Source organism: Bufo gargarizans, chromosome 2, assembly GCF_014858855.1.
Source record: "Bufo gargarizans isolate SCDJY-AF-19 chromosome 2, ASM1485885v1, whole genome shotgun sequence".
NCBI classification, from domain to species: domain Eukaryota; kingdom Metazoa; phylum Chordata; class Amphibia; order Anura; family Bufonidae; genus Bufo; species Bufo gargarizans.
In genome coordinates, this window is record NC_058081.1 from 295,852,277 (window position 1) to 295,870,862 (window position 18,586).

Genomic DNA, 18,586 nt, shown 5'->3' on the forward strand with positions numbered 1-18,586 from the left:
AGCGTAAAAAAAATTATGAAGCCGGAGAATTCTCTTGCCCAACGGCTGACCTCTGGCTTGTCAGAACTGCTAGCCCACCAACTACTGCCATATAAATTGGTGGACTCAGAGGAAAATTTGTGGCTTTTGGCACACTGCAACAGAAGGTCCCCGGAAGGAAATATTTCTACCAGAAGGGCATCCCTGAACTATTTTGCCACGTTCAGCGGCAAGTGCGTAGCCATTCTTGGCATCAGATGAGGAAAAGGAGGTAGCAACAGCCGCCACCCAGCGGTCTGACGACAGGCTCTAGGTGAGACGTTGCCATGCTGTGCTGCAACTGTTGTGCCTGACAGTTGGTAAAATGGTGTGCGACAACAGTACCAATCTGCTGAGCGCCCTGAAACAGGGAAAAATTACACATGTGCCGTGCATGGCACACATACTGAACTTAGTCGTGCAGCGATTCATTGCCAAATACCCCGAGGTCCAGGATGCTTTGTGGCAGGCCAGGAAAGTCTCTGGCCATTTTAGAAGATTTACACAGCCATGGCTCGCCTTGCTGACGTTTTGTGACTACCCAACACGCTGGAACTCCACCTTGTATATGCTTGATAGGCGTCTCCAGCAGAAATTTGCCGTTAACGACTACTTGTGCGAACTCTGCAGCAGGACAGGTTCTGGGAGCTTTTTTTTATTTATTTTTTTCACGCCAGTGGCTGTCAATGGACGCAGTCAGACTTCTGCTGCCATTTAATGAGATTACCAAACAGGTCAGTCGAAGCCAGGGCGCCATCAGTGACATTTTACCTTACGCCTTCTTTCCGGAGCGTGCATTGCATCGTATCATTGATCAAGCCGTCAAGGAGCAGGAGCAGGGGCGTTGCTGGGGTCTCAAAAGATCCGGGGCACAAGCCCCAATAAATATGCCCCCCCCCCCCGCACTATGCTGTACTTGCTGTACAGCGGCACTTACCTGTCACATCCAGGGCCTCCAGGTGACGTCTCCTCTCTGTCATCATCTTCTCGGTCTGGACAACTTCTCTCAGCCGCCTTGTCTCTGCAGAGTGTGACACACAGACATCTTAGCTTCCTCACTTTCTATCATTATCCCCCAACTGGAGTCCCCACAGTGTTATCCTGCTGCTTGCTATGCCAAAACCTCAACCCCCCCCCCTCATACCCCCAAATACTATCCTAAAGAAACATTACTGCCCCCCATAGTAATAGTGCTCCTCATAGTCCCACCAATAGTAATTCCCTTCTAGAATGCCCTTATTAGTAACACTGCCCCAACCGTGATAATGCTCCTCAACAATGCCCTCCCATATTAATAATACCCTCACAGAGTCCCTAGTAGAAATAAGGCCCCCTATTGTTCCCCCAGTGGCAATAAAGCTCCCTACAGACCCCACAGTAGTAATAAGGCCCCCATAGTGCGCTTAGTAGAAATAAGGCAGATCTACAAGACCCTCCTATAGAGCCCCCAGTAGTAATAAGAACGCCTATAATGTCCCCTGGATTTGCAGTGCCCCCTGTAGTTATAATCCTCCCTCCACCATACAGTCCCATGTAAATAACATCACCTCTTCCCCAGCCGCCTCCAACGCACAATCCCATGTAAACATCACCCCCTAAGGCTACTTTCACACTTGCGTTCGTGCGGATCTGTCATGTACTTGTACAGGACGGATCCGCACCGATATAATACAAACAAATGCATCCGTTCAGGACCAATTCGTTTGTATTAGATTTTAATTTCTAAGTCCCAATACGGATCCGTCCTGACTTACATTAAAAGTCAATGGGGGACGGATCCGTTTACAATTGCACCATTTTGTGTCAATGCAAAGGGATCCGTCCCTATTGACTTACATTGTCAGGACGAATGCGTTTGGCTCCGCAAGGCCATGCGGACACAAAAAACGCTGCTTGCAGCATTTTGAGGTCCGCCTCCAAAATGGAACGGGGGACCGCACGGAGCCGAACGAATGCATTCTGAATGGATCCGCATCCATTCAGAATGCATTGGGGTTAAACTGATGCATTTGGGGCTGCTTGTGAGAGACCTGAAACGGATCTCACAAGCGGATCACCAAACGCAAGTGTGAACGTAGCCTAAACCAGTGTTTCCCAACCAGTGTGCCTCCAGCTGTTGCAAAACTACAACTCCCAGCATGCCCGCACAGCCAAAGGCTGTCCAGGCATGCTGGGAGTTGTAGTTTTGCAACAGCTGGAGGCACACTGGTTGGGAAACACTGGACCCTAAACATTAAGTCCCATGTACATAAACATCATTCCCCCCCACCATCCACTTTCAACATACAGTCCCATGTAAATAACATCCCTCCCTCCCCCAGCCACCTCAAGCACACAGTTCCATGTCAATAACATCCCTCCCTTCAGCCCTAAAATACATCCCAGTTAAATAACTACAACTCCCAGCATTTCTCTGCCTCTCCCTTCACTTACCTCTCCTGCACAGACATCACCTTTAGGCTCCTTCTCCTCTTGACTCCGGTCCAATCCTGAACTGGGAAGAGGCGAAGGACCTTTGGTGACATCACAGGCCATGTGATCAGCAAAACAGGCTGTGATAGGATGACCTGGATGGTGACATCATCCAGGTCATCCTATCACAGCCTGTTTTGCTGATCACATGACCTGTGATGTCACCAAAGGTCCTTCGCCTGTTCCCAGTATAAGATTCAATTGTATTTGCCGTTCTGTGTACGGCAATACAGTTGCATCTAGCAGGCAGGCAGGACATTCGGGGCATAGGACAAAACATCCGGGGCCCAGGCCCCGAATGTTTTAACCTAGCGACGCCCCTGAGCAGGAGCATAAAGATGAGGAAGTCGCAATGCTGAATTAATTCCCAGGGCGGGCTACTCCATCTGAGACAAGTCAGCAGGAGTCTGAAGATGAGGAGGATGGTGCCTGGGAGGAGGAGGAGGAGCAAGAACAGCAGGGAAAGAGAACGAGGACAACATTCTCCTGGGTGATGAGAAGGAGCCAGGCAGCTCCACCGCTTCCAATTTAGTAATAATGGCGGCCTTCTTGCTCCAGTGTTTGAAGAGGGCCCCCATTTAAAAAGTATAAAGGGCAACGACCAGTACTGGGTGGCAACGTACTTAGACCCCCGATATAAACACAAAATGGCGGACATGTTACCAGCATCAAAGAGGGCTGTCAGAATGCAGTATTTCCAAGCCTTGCTGCGAGAGATGCTGCATTCTGCTTTTGCGGGCGCTGGCAGAGGAATTTCCACCCACAGAGAAACAGTTGCAAGTACCAATCCTACAGTGCATGCAAAAAGAGGTAGTTTGAAGATATATTGGTCACTTCAGATATGAGATCTTTCTTGCAAGCAGCCCATCGACAGCCGCCCTCCAGACCCAGCCTCAGGGAATGCCTAGACCGACAAGTGTCCAACTACATCATGTTAACTGCCCATGTTGATGCTATGAGAAGCGAGGAACCCCTTCACTATTGGGTGTGCAGGCTTGACCTGTGGCCAGAGCTAGCACAATTTGCCATGGAATTCTTGGCTTGCCCCACGTGGAATGTTCTGTCCGAAAGGACGTTCAGCGCAGCAGGGGGGATCGTGACCGATAAGCACACTCGACTACCTCACATTTCTAAAAATGAATGAGGCATGGATCTCAAAGGAATTCAACACCTATAACAACCACGTTTAATTAAATTTTCTCATGACAGCCCACAAATATCCACCACCATCCAGAACAAATAATGGTCCCTTTCTTAGGTAAATACAAAGGCATAAAAGGCCTTTCTTTTTGTCCGGTGAATGGCTAATGTTTGTACTGGCCTACAGTAAAATTGATATCTAATGACCGTCTAATATACTGTACCTCCAGCCACATAATTATTTGTTATTTTCTGTCCCGTGAATGCCTAATGTTTGGGGCCTGTACTACACTGGCCTGCAGTAAAATTGATATTGAATGGCCGACTAATATACCTCCAGCCACATAATCACTTGTACGGTGAATGCATGATTTTTGCGGCCTGTAATCTAATTGGCCAACAGTAAAATTGTTAAACGGTGACCGCCTAATTTACCTCCAGCCACATTATCAATTGTGCTTTTCTGTATGGTGAATGAATAATGTTTGTGGCCTGTAGTCCATTTGCCTGCTGTTAAATTGATATCCATTGGCCGTCTAATATACCTCCGTCCCCATAATCACTTGATCATTTATGTACATTGAATGCATAATTATTGAGAAAAAAAAAAAAAACATCAGAGAGATAGCAAAAACATTAGGCGTGGCAAAAACAACTGTTTGGAACATTCTTAAAAAGAAGAAACGCACCGGTGAGCTCAGCAACACCAAAAGACCCCGGAAAACAACTGTGGGGGGTGACCGAAGAAATCTTTCCCTGGTGACGAAAACACACTTCACAACAGTTGGCCAGATCAAGAACACTCTCCAGGAGGTAGGTGTATGTGTGTCAAAGTCAACAATCAAGAGAAGACTTCACCAGAGTGACTACAGAGGGTTCACAACAAGATGTAAACCATTGGTGAGCCTCAAAAACAGGAAGGCCAGATTTGAGTTTGCCAAACGACATCTAAAAAAGCTTTCACAGTTTTGGAACAACATCCTATGGACAGATAAGACCAATATCAACTTGTCCCAGAGTGTTGGGAAGAGAAGAGTATGGAGAAGGAAAGGAACTGCTCATGATCCTAAGCATACCGCCTCATCAATGAAGCATGGTGGTGGTAGTGTCATGGCGTGGGCAAGTATGGCTGGTAATGGAACTGTTTCTCTTGTATTTATTGATGATGTGACTGCTGACAAAAGCAGCAGGATGAATTCTGAACGGTGCTTCAGTGCATATGGACAATGACCCAAAGCATAATGCAAAAGTAACCTAAGTTTTTTAAGGGAAAGAAGTGGAATGTTATGCAATGGCCAAGTCAATCACCTGACCTGAATCCGATTGAGCATGCATTTCACTTGCTGAAGAGAAAACTGAAGGAAAAATGCCCCAAGAACAAGCAGGGACTGAAAACAGTTGGAGTAGAGGCCTGGCAGAGCATTACCAAGGATGCAACCCAGCATCTGGTGATGTATATGCATTCCAGAGTTCAGGCTGTAATTGACTGCAAAGGATTTGCAACCAAATATTAAAAAGTGAAAGTTTGATTTATGATTATTATTCTGTCCCATTACTTTTGGCCCCTTAACAAGTGGGAGGCACATATGTAAACTGTTGTAATTCCTACACCGTTCACCTGATTTGGATGTAAATACCCTCAAATTAAAGCTGACAGTCTTCAGTTAAAGCACATCTAGTTTGTTTCATTTCAAATCCATTGTGGTGGTGTACGGAGCCAAAAATGTTAGAATTGTGTCAATGTCCCGATATTTATGGACCTGACTGTATATTGTGGATTTGTGTCAAATACAGTATTTAAGATGGGGTATGGCACTCTGCATTCCACCGATCAGCTGATATGCAGTAGCTTCATAACTCTGCCAGAATTACATAGCTCTGTTTGTTGTACAGTGGACAGAGCTGGTTACTGCAAAGCTGCTCCCTTTCACTTCAGTGGAAGCAGCATTGCAGTAGCCTTCTTTATCCACTACACAATGGATCTAGCTGTGTAGTTCTGGTGCCTGAGTTACTGCAGAACAAATGGTTGGAGGGGTTGCAGGGTGTCGGACCCTATAGATCAGATAGTGATAGACCTATCCTGAGTATAGACCATTATTGGTAAACTGTTGGAAATCCCTTTACAGCTCTAAAGTATGAACAAACATTGTAGCTCATTGTGAATAAATAATAAAGTAATAATACCTTGATACTCCCTACACCAATCTATTGTAGTTGCAGGTTGATGGAAACTACAGAAGTCACTAATACTGAAGTGAGTGTTTTATGCAAACTTGAACATATCAGATATTGTTATTATAAGCAGCATCCATTCAGTTAAGAAAATAATTACTCTTGGGCAAAGAAGTAATAGATTACACATTAGAGGGATGAATGCCTATTTCCAAGGCTCAGAAAGGGCAAATTGTAAAATAAAATAAGCAAAGCAGCAAATTGTTCACATTTTAAATAATATAATGAGGAGAATTCAGAAAGCCCCTTGAGTAAAACGTGATTATTTTCGGGAAGTCTAAAGGGGCCTTTTGCAAGTATTGGCACAAAGGTTATCTGACAGTATAACAATAATACCATGGGATCTTCTGGAGGTCTCTGTCTGTATTTTAGAGCTGTGACCTTAATAAGTCACTTTATCTTTTTATGTATGAAGTGCAGCACAATTAATTATAAACTCTATGGGTAGGGATGCTGTGCCTGAGGTCTCTCCATATTAATGCATTGTGTTAAATTGGCAAGCCACTGTATGCAAAAAATAAATGCAATATACAGTGCCTTGCAAAAGTATTCACCCTCCACTTGACTTTTTTTTGTATTTTACGTCTAGTCGTTTGACGGCTCCACCGGATACTACAGTGGTTTGAGGTGTAACTGCTGTGACTTACCCAGTCAGTAGTAATAATAGAGAGGAACTATGGTAGCAGGTACTCTTAGTTAGAGTCACATATTAATTGTAGTAATGAAACCAAATAATGCTGAGTTAGCAAATATTTGATGTATTTCTATAAAACGTAGAGTAAAAGCAGGTAATACAAATCTTGTTAAATATTGATGCAATAAAGGTAATAAATAATGATAAGAGGAATAATAGGCAATAGTTAGTAGTCCCAAATCCTGGTAGATAAAAAAAATAGTAAAACCAGGTGTCCAATAGTCTGTAGAAAGATGGTGGTGTTATAATAAATCAATATTGCATATATAGTCCTTCCAATGGTATAAATGATATACTTTCGATTTTTGTAATATTCGGTAGCAACCTTGTATGTGTCGGGTTGTAGCTGATTATACTGCTGGTCACAGGTACAAGTCTTAGTATACTGCTGGTATCAGGTTAAAATCTATTCAGTAAAAACACAGAGAACCCTCCTGTTGAATTTGTATCCTATCAGAGGGAGTATGTCAAAATCACTTACGTGCGGGGTAGGTATTCTTGGGTAGCAGTGCCTTGACGCGGCATCCCGCGTCTTCTTCGGCAACTGAAATCGCTTACTGTGTTTTCCCCTACACAGCTCTTCCGATTTGGTCAATTGTAGCCTTACCCGGACGAGGCCTCGCCGTCCCACGTGGAGTCTGGTGGTGCACTTCGAAAAGGTTAAGAGGTGCGGTTGTTTGCGCTGTCTCACCACATATCCTACACACGTGACCGGGATGCAGTTGATCCCGGAAAAAGGCAAAACCAGTGATGCAATAAAGTCTCTGATTATATAAACAATAGTACTGGAGAGCTTTGATTATTTTTATTTGTTACTATACTGTGTATAGTCCAGAATACTTCCACCATAAAATCTAGGTAATAGTAAGTCCCCAAACTTCCTGAAACGCATTTCAGGACATTCAGTCCCTTCATCAGTGAGTGGGGGACTGTTCATACATAGTTCTTTATATATGGTATCCAATTAGGTTAGTTTTAATTGGATTCACTTCACCTGAAGCTATAGTTTCCACCTGGAGTTGTATTGATACAGCAAGCAATATATCTGATTGGTAATGTCAATATTCTAACGTACTAATGAGATAAAAGTAGAAAAGAGGATATAATAAAATAGTAAAAGAAAATCGAAATACATCTAAATCAATAAGTAATACATATATCGTACAAAAATATAGATCAAAATAAAAGTAAAAATTAATTTTATAAAAAGGTAGTAAAAATAAGTATGTATTCAACATTTCATTTAAAAAGTTTTTTATTCTTATTGTTAAAAATCTTTCATAGATAAAATATGATGGACATATAATGTGGATTAATTTTTCCTTGTAAGGGAGTTTGCATACTGTATATAAGACTTGTTGTGGAGCCTGTTAGTATGTAGTATAATGCTGCGTTTTTTGGTGTATACTGTTGATGTGGTTTTACTACGGTTTTTCATTATTGTAGTGTAGATAATAAAATGTGTGATGGGAACTAGTTAGTTATATAATGTTTTGTTGTAGTATATAGGTACAAAATGTATGCGTCTAATCATACTTATTCATTAATCTTGTTTTTGATCTCTTTTAGATATACCACGAATTGGAAAAAAAACTATAGATACCCCACACGTAAGTTCTTTTGACAGACTGCCTCTGATTGGATACAAATTCAACAGGAGGGTTCTCTGTGTTTATATGGAATACGATTTTAACCTGATACCAGCAGTATACTAAGACTTGTACCTGAGACCAGCAGTATAATTTCAGATCAGCTACAACCTGAAACATACAAGGTTGCTACTGGTTGCAAGGTTGCTATACAAGGTTGCTATATTACAAAAATCAAAAGTATATAATTTATACCATTGGAAGGACTATATATGCAATATTGATTTATTATAAAACCACCATATTTCTCCAGACTATTAGACACCTGGTTTTACTATTTAAAAAAAAAAAAATTATCTACCAGTATTTGGGATTACTACCTAATGCCTATTATTCCTCTTATCATTATTTATTACCTTTATTGCATCAATATTTACCAAGATTTGTATTACCTGCTTTTACTCTACGTTTTATAGAAATACATCTAATTTTTGCTAACTCAGTATTATCTGGTTTCATTATTACAATTAATATGTGACTCTAACTAAGAGAGTGCCTGCTACCATAGTTCATCTATATTTTTCTGTATTTTGTTACATTACAGCCTTAACTTCTATGTTTCGTTATTCTAAATTGTATGTGATGGATCAGAATACAATAGTCTAAGTCGGTGAAGTGAAATGAGAAAAATATATAAATAAAACTATTGTTCAGAAAAAGAAAACAGAAAATTGGCACGTGTGTATGTTAGGAGGCCCATAAAAAGCTCTGGTGCAACCAATTACCTTCAGAAGTCACATAATTAGTGAAATGATGTCCACCTATGTGCAATCAAAGTGTCACATGATCTGTCATTACATACACACACCTTTTTTGAAAGGCCCCAGGGGCTGCAACACCTAAGCAAGAGGCATCACTAACACTGCCATGGAGACCAAGGAACTCTCCAAACAAGTAGGGACAATGTTGTTGAGAAATACAAGTCAGGGTTAGGTTATAAAAAAAAATATCCAAATCTTTGATGATCCCCAGGAGCACCATCAAATCTATCATGACCGAATGGAAAGAATATGGCACAACAGCAAACCTGCCAAGAGACGGCCACCCACCAAAACTCTCGGACCAGGCAAGAAGGGAATTAATCAGAGAGGCAGCACAGAGACCTGAGGTAACCATGGAGGAGCTGCAGAGGTCCACAGAAGTGATTGGAGTATCTGTACATAGACCGACAATAAGCCGTACGCTCCATAGAGTTGGGCTTTATGGCAGAGAGGCCAGAAGAAAGCCATTACTTTCAGCTAAAAACAAAAAGGCTGTGAGTTTGCGAAAAGGTTTGTGGGAGACTCCCAAAATGTATGGAGGAAGGTGCTCTGGTCTGATAAACAATTGAACTTTTCGGCCATCCAAAAAAACGCTTTGTCTGGCGCTAACCCAACACACGTCAAATCACCCAAAGAACACCATCCCCACAGTGAAACATGGTGGTGGCAGCATCATGCTGTGGGGATGTTTTTTAGCAGCCGGGACTGGGAAACTGGACAGAGTTGAGGGAAAGATGTATGGGGCTAAATACAGGGATGCTCTTGAGCAAAGCCTGTACCACTCTGTGCGTGATTTGAGGCTAGGACAGAGGTTCACCTTCCAGCAGGACAATGACCCCAAACCCATTGCTAAAGCAACACTTGAGTGGTTTAAGGGGAAACATGTAAATGTGTTGGAATGGCCTAGTCAAAGCCCTGATCTCAATCCAATAGAAAATCTGTGGTCAGACTTAAAAATTGCTGTACACAAGTGCAAACCATCCAACTTGAAGGAGCTAGAGCAGTTTTGTAAGGAGGAATGGGCAAAAATCCCAGTGGTAATATTTGGCAAGCTCATAGTGCCGCAAAAGGTGGCTCTACAAAGAATTGACTTTAGGAGGGTGAATAGATATGCTTTCTCTGTTATTTTGTCCTATTTGTTGTTTGCTTCACAAAAAAAATAACATCTTCAAAGTTGTGGGCATCTTCTGTAAATTAAATTATAGAAATACTAAAACAATCCATCTTTATTCCAGGTTGTGAGGCACCAACAAAAAAAAAAGTCAAGGGGGGTGAATACTTTTGCAAGGCACTGTATGAAAATAGGACTTGCAACTGTTAACCTTAATTAAAAAGTTACTTGAACTTTGAAATACAACAATAATACATTATATTAGTGGTAGTTATAACCCTATAAAAGTTTTTAAAGGGATCTGTCCCAATATTTCATAATACAAACTTCTGTACAAGGGTCTCAAACTTGGACAGTTATAGTGTATGGTCGCACATAGAAAAAAATTGTAGTTGATGGACCATGTTAATTTCAAATACAATTACATAGTAACATAGTATATAAGGCCGAAAAAAGACATTTTTCCATCCAGTTCGGCCTGTTATCCTGCAAGTTGATCCAGAGGAAGGCAAAAAAAAAAAAAACTATGGTAGAAGCCAATTATCACTTAAGGGGAAAAAAATTCCTTCCCAACTCCAATCAGGCAATCAGAATAACTCCCTGGATCAACGCCCCATCTCTAGTAACTATAGCCTGTAATATTATTACACTCCAGAATTACTTCCAGGCCCCTCTTGAACTCTTTTAGTGAACTCACCATCACCACCTCCTCAGGCAGAGAGTGCCATAGTCTCACTGCCCTTACCGTAAAGAATCCTATTCTATGTTTGTGTAAAAACTTTCTTTCCTCCAGACGCAGAGGATGTCCCCTTGTCACAGTTACAGTAATGGGGATAAATAGATGATGGGAGATAACTCTGTACTGACCCCTGATATATTTATACATAGCTATTAGATATCCCCTCGGGTTGTCTTTTTTTCTAAAGTGAATAACCCTAATGTTGATAATCTTTAAGAGTACTGTAGTCCCCCCATTCCAGTTATTACTTTAGTTGCCCTCCTCTGTACCCTCTCCAGCTCTGCTATGTCTGCCCTGTTCACAGGAGCCCAGAACTGTACACAGTACTCCATGTGTGGTCTGACTAGTGATTTGTAAAGTGGTTGGACTATGTTCTCATCACGGTCATCTATGCCCCTTTTGATGCAACCCATTATCTTATTGGCCTTGGCAGCAGCTGCCTGACAATAGTTTTTACAGATTAGTTTGCTGCTCACTAAGATTCCTAGGTCCTTTTCCATGTCAGTGTTACCCAGTTATTTACTATTTAGTATGTATGGGTGACTTGCATTATTCCTTCCCATGTGCATAACCTTACATTTGTCAGTATTAAACCTCATCTGCCACTTATCTGCCCAAGCCTCCAATCTATCCAGATCCATCTGTAACAGTATACCGTCCTCTTCTGTGTCAATTATTTTACACAGTTTAGTGTCATCTGCAAAAATTGATATTTTACTGTGCAAGCCTTCTACAAGATCATTAATAAATATATTGAAAAGAATAGGGCCCAATAATGACCCCTGAGGTACCCCACTAGTGACAGTGACCCAATCTGAGTGTGTACCGTTAAAACCTGCCCTCTGTTTTCTATCACTGAGCCAGTTACTTACCCACATACAGACATTTTCTCCCATTCCAAGCATTCTCATTTTATATACTAACCTTTTATGCGGTACAGTGTCAAATGCTTTGGAGAAGTCCAGATATACGACATCCATTGATTTGCCACTATCAAGTCTAGAACTTACCTCCTCATAAAAACTGTTTAAATTAGTTTGACATGACCGATCCCTCATAAAGCCACGCTGATATGGCGTTATTTGCTTATTTTCCTTGAGGTTCTCCAAGATAGCATCTCTTAGAAAACCTTCAAACAGTTTACCCACGACAGATGTTAAACTTACCGGCCTATAGTTTCCGGGCTCAATACAAAATCATTGTTTGTAGAATATAGCTCCATATACTTCTTAAATTCTGTGAAGGCTCCTCTGATGTAGATGTTCTCTTTCCTCATCTCCATTTGGACCAGACCACCAATCATGTCTCGTCTCTGCAGAGTTTGGTACATAGACATACAGTATCATATTCCTCAGTTTTCCATCAACCTCTTCTGCCTGGTGCCCCAATATTGTCATCCTGCTGCCACCCAATACTGTCTCCATGCCCATAAACATGATACTGCAAAAATAGCAGTGCCATACAGATGGTCTCCCTCTTAGTAATAATGCTCCAAGATTGCCCTCAATAATAGTGTCCACTAGAGTACCACCAATAACGGTAATGCTCTCAAAGAATGCTCCCATTTGTAGAAATGCCCTTCATATTGTGCCCAAGAATAATAAATTACTGTGCACACAGTAGTAATTATATCACCATGGTGCCCCCAGGAGAAATAAAATTGCTGCCTTATAAGGCACTCCTATAGAGCCCACAGTAGTAATAAAGCCCTCCTATAGTGCCCCCAGTAGTTATAATTCCACTTATAGTGGCCCCAGTATTTATTAATTTATTAGTATTTATTATGCCACCTGTAGCAACTCCAGTAGTCATAATGTATCTAATAACCACTGTATCTATAATTCTCCTGTAGTGTCCCCAATATTTATATTGCCCTCCTGCAGTTATAAACCCCCTACAGTTCTCTGACCTATATTAATGCCCCAACTAGTGCCTCATGCATTAAAGGCTCCCTTTAGTGCTTCAGACTGTATTGATGCCCCCAGTCATGCCCCATGTATTATAATGACCCCTCACCTTTAGTTCTTTGGCATGTATTAACATGCTCAGTAGTGCCTTATGATTTATAATCCCCCCTCCCTGAGTGCTCTGGCCTGTATTAATGTCCTGAATAGTGCCCGCATATTAAAAATAACAAAAAACACTCAACTGACTCTCATTCCTTGCTGTCATCTGTAATGCAGGCTACAAGCCTCTTCTGGCCACATGTTTGAGACCCAGCATAGATATTTTGGATCTAATGAGACTGGTAAAAATGTATTTCAGAATGGCTATATGTCATGTTCTAACAAGGGTTCTACCAACCCCTATAACATTTCTCATGCGAACAAACACAAGGCAAACAATAAAACAACATACCAAGTGACATTAAGCTTGTTTTTTGGGGAGCTTAATGTGGCTTAACGTACAAAAACAACTCAGATGTTAACCAATTTCCCAAAAACTTCCCATCCTACACGTCTGACCATTAGTCTCGGGGTGAAAAGCAGACGAAAAGGCCAAAGAAATCCCAATTCTCTGACAGAAAGCTCTCCAGAATTTAGAAACAAATTGAACGCCTCTGTCAGAAACAATATTTTCCGGGATCCAGAACAGAAGCTAGACTCTTATCACTAGGAAGTTTACTCAGAAGAACGAAATGTGCCATCTTACTAAATCTGTCAACCACTACCCAAACCACTGACTTACCCTCAGAAGACAGCAAGTCAGCAAAAAAATCCATAGAAATATGCGACCAGGGCTTACTGGGAATGGGTAGTGGTTGTAACTCTCCGGCAGGACGTGTCCTAGAAGTTTTGGATCTGGCGCACACTTCACAGATACATATACATTGATGTCTCTTAACAAAGTAGGCCACCAGTATAATCTGGAAGCCAACTCACGAGTGCCTTCTATGCTAGGGTGACCACATAAAACTGAATCATGACACTCACCCAATAACTGGAGCCGAAAATGCGCGGGAACGAATAACTTATCTGAAGGTGTATGTGCAGGCGCTAGATGTTGAGCTGATTCAATATCAGAGGCCAAATTAGAGGATACTGATGCCATGATGATATTGGCTGGAAGGATGGTTTCCGGAGGGGTATTGGAAGAAGGCAGAAAAACTTCTTGACAAGGCATCAGCCTTTATGTTCTTACTTCCTGGCCTGTAAGTACTGGAAAAATTAAATTGAGTAAAGAATAATGCCCATCTGGCTTGACGAGGGTTTAGACACTTAGTGGACCCAAGAAATAACAAATTCTTATGATCAGTAAGAACGGTAATTCTATGTTTTGCCCCTTCCAAAAAATGTCTCCATTCCTCAAATGCCCACTTAATAGTATAGTTGAGCGAACACCTGGATGTTCGGGTTCGAGAAGTTCGGCCGAACTTCCCGGTAATGTTCGGGTTCGGGATCCGAACCCGACCCGAACTTCGTCCCGAACCCGAACCCCATTGAACTTTTCGGCACTAAAAAGGCTGTAAAACAGCCCAGGAAAAAGCTAAAGGGCTGCAAAAGGCAGCAACATGTAGGTAAATCCCCTGCAAACAAATGTGGATAGGGAAATTAATTAAAATAAAAAAAATAAAAAATTAACCAATATCAACTGAAGAGAGGTCCCATAGCAGAGAATTTGGCTTCATGTCACCCACCACTGTAACAGTCCATTGTCAGATAATTAGGCCCAGGCACCCAGGCAGAGGAGAGAGGTCCCTTAACAGAGAATCTGGCTTCATGTCAGCAGAGAATCAGTCTGCATGTCATAGCACAGAATCAGGCTTCATGTCACCCACCACTGTAATAGTCCATTGTCATATATTTAGGCCCCGGCACCCAGGCAGAGGAGAGAGGACCCATAACAGAGAATCTGGCTTCATGTCAGCAGAGAATCAGTCTGCATGTCATAGCAGAGAATCAGGCTTCACGTCACCCACCACTGTAACAGTCCATTGTCATATATTTAGGCCCAGGCACCCAGGCAGAGGAGAGAGGTCCCGTAACAGAGAATCTGGCTTCATGTCAGCAGAGAATCAGTCTGCATGTCATAGCAGAGAATCAGGCTTCACGTCACCCACCACTGTAACAGTCCATTGTCAAATATTTAGGCCCAGGCACCCAGGCAGAAGAGAGAGGTCCCGTAACAGAGAATCTGGCTTCATGTCAGCAGAGAATCAGTCTGCATGGCATAGCAGAGAATCAGGCTTCACGTCACCCACCACTGTAACAGTGCATTGTCATATATTTAGGCCCCGGCACCCAGGCAGAGGAGAGAGGTCCCGTAACAGAGAATCTGGTTTCATGTCAGCAGAGAATCAGTCTGCATGTCATAGCAGAGAATCAGGCTTCACGTCACCCACCACGGTAACAGTCCATTGTCATATATTTAGGCCCCGGCACCCAGGCAGAGGAGAGAGGTCCCATAACAGAGAATCTAGCTTCATGTCAGCAGAGAATCAGTCTGCATGTCATAGCAGAGAATCAGGCTTCACGTCACCCACCACTGTAACAGTCTATTGTCATATATTTAGGCCCAGGCACCCAGGCAGAGAAGAAAGGTCCCATAACAGAGATAAATAAGAAAAATATTATTTGGCCCAATGTATTGAATTCAAATTCAGGCCTTTTTTATAGATACCTAACACTATCTGGCTATCTATTTAAGGTACCATTTTACACTAATAAAGGCACAGCAGTAACGACAGATTTAGCTGAATATAAATTTGAGGCCTAGTATTTAGGCGCTGGGTGACAGGTAAACGTTTACTGACAGAATTAGACTTGGAATTGCACAATAGCGTGTGTGTGAAGTTATTGAGAATAACCCTATCTGCACCGTGAATCTTATATACCCTTTTAGGGAAAGATTTAAAGTAGGTCTGATACAGCAGAAACCACTAAATTAGGAAATTGCTAAATTGGGAATTGCATTTCAACCCAGAACAAAAACTGTGCTTTGACGGACACTAAATAACTTGACAAGCCACAGCAATAACCACAGATTTAGATGAATGTAAATTTGAGGCCTAGTATTTAGGCGCTGGGTGAAAGGTATACGTTTACAGACAGAATTAGACTTGGAAATGCACAGTAGCGTGTGTGTGAAGTTATTGAGAATGACCCTATCTGCACCTTGAATCTTATATACCCTTTTAATGAATAGATTTAAAGTAGCCCTGACACAGCAGAAACCACTAACTTAGGAAATTGCTAAGTTGGGAATTGTATTTCAACCCTGAACAAAAATATATCCTTTGCCAGACAGCAGACAGTATTACAATTGGCTGGCCACAGCTGAAACACCAGATTTAGGGTACTGCTATTTTGGCAATTGTATTTCACCCCTCAATAAAATAGCAAAATAGCAAGCCCCTGATGTAGGATATAGCCAGAAAATAACCACACTATTGATGGTTAAATGCACTTGGTGACAGCTTCAACCTGATGTAGGATATAGCCAAAAAATAACCACACTATTGAGGGTTAAATGCACTTGGTGACAGCTTGATCCTGATGTAGGATATAGCCAAAGAACAACCACACTATTGATGGTTAAATGCACTTGGTGACAGGCTCAGCTTGCCCCTGATGTAGTATATGGCCAAAAAATAACCACACTATTGATGGTTAAATGCACTTGGTGTGACAGCTTGACCCTGATGTAGGATATAGCCAAAAAACAACCACACTATTGAGGGTTAAATGCACTTGGTGACAGGCTCAGCTTGCCCCGATGTAGTATATGGCCAAAAAATAACCACACTATTGATGGTTAAATGCACTAGGTGTGACAGCTTGACCCTGATGTAGGATATAGCCAAATAACAACCACACTATTGAGGGTTAAATGCACTTGGTGACAGGCTCAGCTTACCCCTGATGTAGTATATGGCCAAAAAATAACCACACTATTGATGGTTAAATGCACTTGGTGTGACAGCTTCACCCTGATGTAGGATATAGCCAAAAAATAACCACACTATTGAGGGTTAAATGTACTTGGTGGCAGCTTTTGCTGGCGCACCACAAGACACAAAATGGCGGCCGATCACCCCAGAAAAAAGTGAATGAAAAACGCTCTGGGCAGCCTAAAAACAGTGAGCAATTGAATAGTAGCAGTTCAATGATCCACAGCTGCAGATCGATCACTGAATGAAGTCTTTTGGAGGAGTTAATCACTGCCTAATCTCGCCCTAACGTCGCAGCTGCAACCTCTCCCTACACTGATCAGAGCAGAGTGACGTGCGGCGCTACGTGACTCCAGCTTAAATAGAGGCTGGGTCACATGCTGCACTGGCCAATCACAGCCATGCCAATAGTGGGCATGGCTATGACGGCCTCTTGGGGCAAGTAGTATGACGCTTGTTGATTGGCTGCTTTGCAGCTTTTCAGAAAGCGCCAAGAAAGCGACGAACACCGAACCAGAACTTTTACTAAAATGTTCGGGTTCGGGTCCGTGTCACGGACACCCCATAATTCGGTACGAACCCGAACTATACAGTTCGGGTTCGCTCATCCCTACTTAATAGCTAGCAACTCACGGTTCCCAATATCATAATTCCTTTCTGTAGGAGAAAATTTTCTGGAGGAAAAGGCACAGGGTCTGAGGTTAGAGAAGTTAGAAGGTCCTTGGGACAATACTGCCCCTACTCCATCCTCAGAGGTATCTACCTCAACTATAAAAGGTTCCTCCAGATTTGGTTGAATTAAGACTTGGTCACTACTAAAACTTATTTTAAGATTCTCAAAGGCTTTAATAGCTTCCTCAGACCAATTGACTAGATCCGCCCCTTTCTTGGTAAGATCTGTTAACTGTTTGGCAATAAAGGAAATTTTTTAAATAAACATACGATAATAATTGGAAAAACCCCAAAAGCGCTGTAAGGCTTTAACCACCTCAGCCCCCCTAGCTTAAACCCCCTTAATGACTAGACCACTTTTTACAATTCTGCACTACACTACTTTACGGTTTATTGGTCGGTCATACAACTTACCACCCAAATTCATTTTACCTCCTTTTCTTCTCACTAATAGAGCTTTCATTTGGTGGTATTTCATTGCTGCTGACATTTTTACTTTTTATGATATTAATCAAAAATGACCGAAATTTTTGCCAAAAAATTACATTATTCACTTTTTGTTGTAACATATTTCAAATAAAACTACATTTCTATATACATTTTTCTCTAAATTTATTGTTCTACATGTCTTTGATAAAAAAAAAATGCAATAAGTGTATATTTATTGGTTTGGTTAAATGTTATAGCGTTTACAAACTATGGTGCAAAAAAATAAATTTACGCACTTTGACTTTCTAAGCACCTGTCATGTTTCCAGAGGTTCTACAATGCCCAGACAGTAGAAACACCCCACAAATGACCCCATTTCGGAAAGTATACACCCTAAGGTATTCGCTGATGGGCATAGTGAGTTCATGGAAGTTTTTACTTTTTTTGTCACCAGTTAGGGGAAATGGAATTATTATTTTTTTCTTACTAAGTCTCATATTGCACTAACTTGTGACAAAAAATTTAATTTTACATGAACTCACCATACTCCTCACAGAATACCTTGGGGTGTCTTCTTTCTAAAATGGGGTCAATTGTGGGGTATTTATACTGTCCTTGCATTTTAGGGGCCCTAAAGCGTGAGAAGTAGTTTGGAATCCAAATGCGTAAAAATGCCCTGTGAAATCCTAAAAGTACTCATTGGAATTTGGGCCCCTTTGTGCACCTAGGCTACAACAAAGTGTCACACATGTGGTATCGCCGTACTCAGAAGAAGTAGG